We start from the raw sequence: 7087 nt of genomic DNA on the forward strand, positions 1-7087 counted from the left end.
GTAAACATGAATAGAGGAATGGAAGATTTACTCTGTGTTTAAATGCCGTCACATATAAACTGCTTTGCTGGGGCTAGGGAGATGGTTCACCGGGTAATGCACAAGTGTAAGGAGCTGAGTTCAAATCCCCAGGACCAGCATAAAGGAGGCACCTATGTACATGTGCACACATAGGTTCATTTGAGCACACACACGCGCACATACACAGAAATACCCGTTGTCCTGCTCCTTGTGTGGCTGCTGTGTCAGCTGGGTGTCGGTAGGTGGCAGAGAGGAGAGACGCTGCGTGTACACTCAGTGATCTGATCTATGAACATCTGAATGATCAGTGGCCTACCACTCCCTGAAAAAAAGCGAGCCTGAGTAAACCACCAGTCTGGCCCAGCGTAGGCTTGGACGGGCTCCCAGGCAGAAGCTGAATACTAGCAGAACTCCGTCTGCCTGGGTCCACAGGCCACAGGTGGGAGTGAGCCTGAGACAGAGGACCCTTGCTCTCGTGGGGCCACTCAGGCAGGTGCAAGCAAGGAGCAAGCCCGAGGCAACCGCTAGACAGGAGCTATGGGGCCTGGACAGGGAGCTAGCTTGAGATGACCACTAGTCTGGTACCACAGACAAGGAGACTCCTCCCTCCCCTCCCTCGTTCCTTGCCGCCTATATTGGGCAAGAGAGCCGGCTCTGGGGTCACGAGAATGGGAAAACTGTTCCTGCCCCTCACGGGCTTCCACACTTAGGAGAGTAGCCCCTGAACGTCCCCCGGGCAGCAGAGTAGAGCTCACCCTGATTGGGAGGAGGAGTGCCGGTGAGCTAGCACAAAGCTATGACAGTGGGAGAGCCAGCAGGCTGACCGGCTCAGACACCTCTCAGGCCCAGATCCGGGGCTTTGCATTGGCCCACTCTGTCATCTACCCATCGATGAACTGCTAGAATGCATGAAGGAGCCGCTCCCACAGATCCAAAACTACAGGATCTCCATGACATGAGGTGACAATAGGGTATCCAAGAGAAGTGCTAGTGAGGTTCCAGTATTGATGGAGGAGCAGAATCCAGAGTCTACGTACAGACCAAGGAGTCATTGCAATGAACACTTGTGAGCAGAGGTGTTGGAAAAAGGGTAAACTGTAGGACACAGTGTAACACACTACAGCTTCCATGACGAGATTTTTTTTTTCTGTTTGTTGGGGGGTGTTGCAAAAGTGAAGGGTGGGTACAAGGAGAGAAGAAGATGAGTAGGATTGGGGTACATGATGTGAAATTCACAAATAACCAATAAAAAGTTTGTGTGTGTGTATATGTGTGTGTGTGTGTGTGTGTGTGTGTGTGTGTGTGTGTGTGTGTATGTATCCATTGCTTGCCTTTCAAAAGCCACACAGGAACATTATTTAAATATATACCACTAAGCAGGCACAGGGGAACTGGCATCTAAAAGATGGATTTTATAGAAGCAGTCATTAAATTCCCCCAACCAAATAAAGTCCAGGACCAGACAGTTTTAGCATAGAATTCTACCAGATTTTCAAAGAGCTAATACCAGTATTCACGAAATTATTCCACAAAATAGAAACAGAAGGAACATTGCTAAATTCATTTTATGAGGTCACAGTCACTCTGACACTCAAAACACAAGAAGATTCAACAACAAACTTATAGACCAATTTTGCTCATAAACATATATGAAAAAATACTCAATAAAATACTCACAAACCGAGTCCAAGAACACATCAAAAAGATAATCCTCCATGGTCAAGTAGGCTTCATCCCAGACATACAGATGGTTTAATATAAAAAAAAAAATCTGTCAATGTAATCCACTATATAAACAAACTGAAAGAAAAAAAAGGCACATGATCATCTCTTTACATGCTGAAAAAGCCTTTGACAAAATCCAAAAGTTCTTCACGATAAAAGTATTGGAGAGAACAGGGATACAAGGAACATACCTAAACACAATAAAGGCAATTTACAGCTAGCCAACAGCCAATATCAAACTAAATGTAGATAAACTCAAAGCAATTCCACTAAATCAGGAATAAGACATATATATTCGATATAATACTTGAAGTTCTAGCTAGAGCAATAAGACAACTAAAGGTGATGAAGAGGATTCTAACTGGAAAGGAAGAAGTCAAAGTATACTATTAATAGATAATATGAGATCCAAAAAAAATACACCAAGGTACTCCTACAGTTGATAAACAGCTCCATCAAAGTGCCTGGGTACAAAATTAGCTAAAAAACAAGACAAAACAAAAACCAGTAGTCCTCTTATACACAAATGACAAAGGGGCTTAGAAAAAAATCAGGGTAACAACCCACTTCACAATAGCCACAAATAATGTAAAATATCTTGGGGTAACTCTAACCAAGCAAGTGAAAGGCCTGTATGAGAAAAACTTCAAATCTTTGAGGAAGAAAATTGAAGAACATATCAGATGGAATGTTCTCCCACACTCATGGATCAGTAGGATTAAGGTAGTAAAAATGGCCATCTTACCAAAGGAATCTAATACAAAATTTCAACACAATTCTCTACAGGCCTTGAAAAAGCAATACTCAACTTTGTATGGAAAAACAAAAAAACACAGAATAGCTAAGACAATTCTACACAATGAAAGAACATCTGGAAGTATCACCATCCCTGATTTCAAACTGTACTATTGAGCAACAGTAATAAAAACCACATGGTATTGGCGTAAAAATGGACACATTGACCAATGGAATCAAATCAAAGATCCCCAAAGTACATCCACACACCTGTGAACACCTGTTTTTGTTTTTGTTTTTTAATAAAGAGTCCAGAAATATACAATCCACAGACCCAAAGAGGCTAAGTAACAAGGAGGGCGGGGGACACAAGCTCTCCCTGGGGAGAGGAAACATAATAGATTTCACAGGTGAACTGGAGGCCGGTGGCAATAAGAACAGAAAGGGTAAGGTGGGGGTGGGGAGGAAATACTGGGAGAGACAACAGGAATTAGGGGCATTTGGGGGGTGAGGTGAAACCTGGTACAATGGAAACTCCATGAATCTACAAGGAGGACACTAGCGAAGGCGCTTAGTGGAGCCTGAACTGGCCATCCTCTGTAATCAGGCAAGGCCTCAAGTGGAGGGACCAGGACACCACCCGAGCCACAAAACCTCCAACCTACAGTTTGTCATGCCTGCAGGATGTGCTGGGAACAGGGACTAGCATAATCGCATAATCGAAGGTAGAGAGACCAGAGAGACTTCATCCAGCAACTGATGGGAGCAGATACAGGATCCCAGAGCTACATTTTAGGCAGAGCTCAGGGAGCCCTGCAAGGAAGGAGAAGCCAAAGGGGTCAAGGACTTGGCCCATAGAATCAACTGACCAGGACTCAAGACAGCTCACAGAGATCAAGGAGCCTGTGTGGGTCTGACCTAGGTCCTCCTCAATTATGTTATGGTTGTGTAACTTGGGGTTCTCAAGGGATTTTTAACAATACGAGGCTACCTCTGACTTTTATTCTTGCCTTTAGGACCCTTTTCTTCCTAGTGGGTTGCCTCATCCAGCCTTGATATGATGGTATGTGCCTGGTTTATTGTAGCTTGTTATGCCATACTTGGTTGATGTTCCTGGGAGGGCTGCCCTTTTCTGAGGGGAAGTGGAGGGGGGTGGATCTGGGGGAAAGGAAGGTGGGGGCAGAGACTGGGAGATGGGAGAGAAGGGAAACTACAGTAGGGGTGTGTATATATATATATATATATATGAGAGAATATAAATAAGAAGAGGAACTTTTTTTTTTAAGATGGATTTTGAACCAACTAGATCTACAGCCTGCCTATCAAGTTTCATACCCTCCTTACTGACTAGCCCTGGGTGTTTCAGGCATCTGTCAATCCAAGAGGACAAGATGACACAGTGAAAGCCACCTACCTCCCACAGTTTGATACTCATCTGCTGTCTGCTTTGACTCAATGGCAGAGCACTTACCTAGTATATACTAGGTGCTGGGTCCATTCCTAGCACTGGAAAAATAAAAGCCAAAAACATAATCCTTCACAAGGAGGAGGAAGGAGAGGAGAGGAAGGAGGAGAAGGAAGACAAGGAAGAGGAAAAAGAAGGAGAAGGAGAAAAAAATTTTTAAGTACTCATCAAATGGATTTTTTTTATCTGTTTAAGGAGATGATAACTAAGAAAAAAAATAGTTCCTGTACAGACCGAGGATTTTTCAGTACAAAAAGAAATTTTGCTCCATCAAGCCAGCACACCTTAAGTATGTCTATGAAATGGATGTGATAAGAAAGTCCTGCTGAGGCTGGAAAGATGGCTCAGTGTTTAAGAACACTGACTGCTCTTCCAGAGGTCCTGAGTTCAATTCTCAGCAACCACATGGTGACTCACAACCATCTGTAATGGAATCTGATTCCCTCTTCTGGTGTGCATGAAAACAGAGCATTCATATACATAAAGTAAATAAATCTTTTAAAAAAATAAATAAAATAAAAAAAAGAAAGGCCTGCTGCCCTGCAAACTTTCCAAGCAGGGATTCATATCCACGGTCACTGATTTCTCTCATACTTGTGATGGCCCTGATATCATGTAGTGTGTGCTCAGGAAACACATGCTGAATGTTGAGTCCCTGAGACATGAACAACAGAGAGCCAGAGAGGCTGCAGAAAATATCCTGAAACACCCAAGCAGCCAGACTTTCTAGAGAAAAAAAAAATCTAGTCAACACCTGAATTTTCTTTTTCAATACTGGGAGTCAAGCCCAGTGCCTGCTGGGTATGAGGCATGTGTTCTGCCTTTAAGTTACACCTGGAGCCACATCAGGGGCTACATCTGATCATTTTTATAATAATAATAATAATAGCACGGCTGGTGAAGAGTCAGTGGCCGGGAGCTATGCACTTTAGATTCGTTTCCTAATTTAAGGTCATTAACATCTTTATCCTGCGAGAAGAAGAAAGAGGAAAGGAGGGAGGTGATTAACCAAAGGTCACACTACTAGAATGGCTAGATCAGGATTCACACCCAGGATCCAGAGTGGTGGCATGGAAGGAAGCATGTTTTACTGGGGAACTAAAGAATTTTGAAATCTCAGTTCTGCTCAGAAAAAGCACGTCCTCATCAACCTGGCTGATGCCTTTAAAGAAGATCCTTTTTAATGAAGGGAAAAAAGTTCTTTTAAGAGACAGCAGCATGTTTAATCACCAAAAGAAGAAGAAGAAAGACTTCTATTCCCCCTCCCCAAAAATCAACCTGTTTAAAATATTAATATTGTGTTTATCTACTGCCTTTCTTCCAGGAACTGAGAGAGTTTAATATAGCCCATTAATTCTTATACTATTTTGGTGAGGGAAGAAAGCTAACATCGCTATCTATATTTTAACATGAAGAATCAGAAGGGCGGAAGCAGCTAGAGTGTTGGGAAACAGAGTAAACGTGAATTCAAAGCCAAACATGAACATGTGATATGAAGGTCGGCTTTCTCTAGAGTATTTGCTGAGTGTGGATGGCTTCCCGGAAGCACTCTGGTGTCTGACGCGTACAGATGCTTACAGAAGCCTGAGGTGGACAGCTTTGTCAGCGAGCCCTGTGCTGTATGACATTTCCGGTGAAATAAAAATATTAGTTAAAGGGATTCTCAAAGGCGACAATGCCTGAGTCCACTGGATGGAGGGGACAAATGCTGGCTGAGAGAGACCTTCAGAGCTTGTGATTCTGCAGCCCGAAGGTGTGGCCAAATTTGCATTTGTCACAAGGCCCACAAGATCCTGAGACCGCTAGTCCCTAGACCACACTTTGAGAACCCGTCTTTTCTTGTAGCCCAACATGGAGACAGGGCAGCACAGGTCCCAGAACTCACCACACCCAGACTTGAATCCAGTGCTGTCACTGGCTGTGTGACGATTGATAACCTACTGAATTGGTTCCTTTGTACTTCAGATGTTTCTTTTGAAAATGGTGGACTTTGGGCAATAAGTTTGCACATGGATTGGGTTCAGCCAGCCTCGCCTTTTGTAAAGAGTCAAGCTCACTTAGCAACCTCCTCTAATGCTACAGAAGACCTCGCTCACAAGGTATCTTTAATTAGGAAATATTCCTTCCAAGAGGTTGGGCAGTCCCTGGGGAAATTAACACCAGGCAGAAATCTTAATTATGGGAATCATCCTGAAACTGGTAGGGCCGGAGACTTTGATCAACAGGGAATATTGCTTTAGGACATGAACTCACTAGATCTGCTTTAAAAGTCCTCTTAGCAAGGGTAGGGACTCTAACTTTGATACATTTCCAGAGAGTTAAGTAACAAATTATCAAATTTTAATGACTCTGGCAAGGACAGCTGCAGCTGATGGAGGTACATTCAAGAATACTTAGTCTGAATTTTAATGAAAAAGATTTCCTCCCTTCCTAGGCTGCACCCAGAAGCTCAGATACTATGTAAAGGCTGAACAATAAAGAGATGGTGAAAACTGTATCCAACTTTCTAAAGTTCCTTGACTGAGTTTCTTACTGAGAAATGTGGAGTTTGGTCTTCTAGCCACTTAGAGCCAGTTGCGGTGGTGCCTGGGTGTAATATTAGTGCTAGGGGGAGTAAAGAGAAGAGGGATCGGAAGTTCAAGGTCATCCTCAGCTACATAGCAAGTTTGAGGCCAGCCTGAACTGTATGAATCCCTGACGCCAAAAACACAAAATAAAGAAATGCAGAAACAGTTTTAAAACTCAATCACTTACTGTCTTCAGTTTGTCTCCTGAAAGGCACAACGGCTGCAGCATCGTTTACATTCAAGATGGCCCTTTCGAAGATACGTTAGTGTAGTTAACAGGCTTTATGTTTTCGCTGGCTCTTCAGAGAGGCGCACAAACCACACTGTGGACTTTAAAAAACTGTTGGTCTGACAGAGTCTGTTTAGACTCTCACAAATATTCAATCCTGCGATGCTCTCCCTGCCCCAGCCCCCTATTCGGATTGACACTGAAGGGCTTCAGTCTTTCATTGCAGTAGCCAGCAAATAAACAACCACCACCCACAAAGCACATAAATTGTCTCTCTAAATTATAATACTTTGAATTAGCACATGGACTTACTTTATGGGCCCCTAAAAAATGACACACTTGCTG

General features: G+C 43.3%; 1 pseudogene; it reads left to right on the plus strand.

Moving 5' to 3' along the window:
* Positions 1-221: 221 nt before the first annotated feature.
* Positions 222-341, plus strand: LOC129692329 (small nucleolar RNA SNORA17; annotated as a pseudogene).
* Positions 342-7087: the final 6746 nt, after the last annotated feature.

The sequence above is a fragment of the Psammomys obesus genome, unplaced genomic scaffold (genome assembly GCF_907164565.1).
Source record: "Psammomys obesus unplaced genomic scaffold, mPsaObe1.curated_primary_1811, whole genome shotgun sequence".
NCBI classification, from domain to species: domain Eukaryota; kingdom Metazoa; phylum Chordata; class Mammalia; order Rodentia; family Muridae; genus Psammomys; species Psammomys obesus.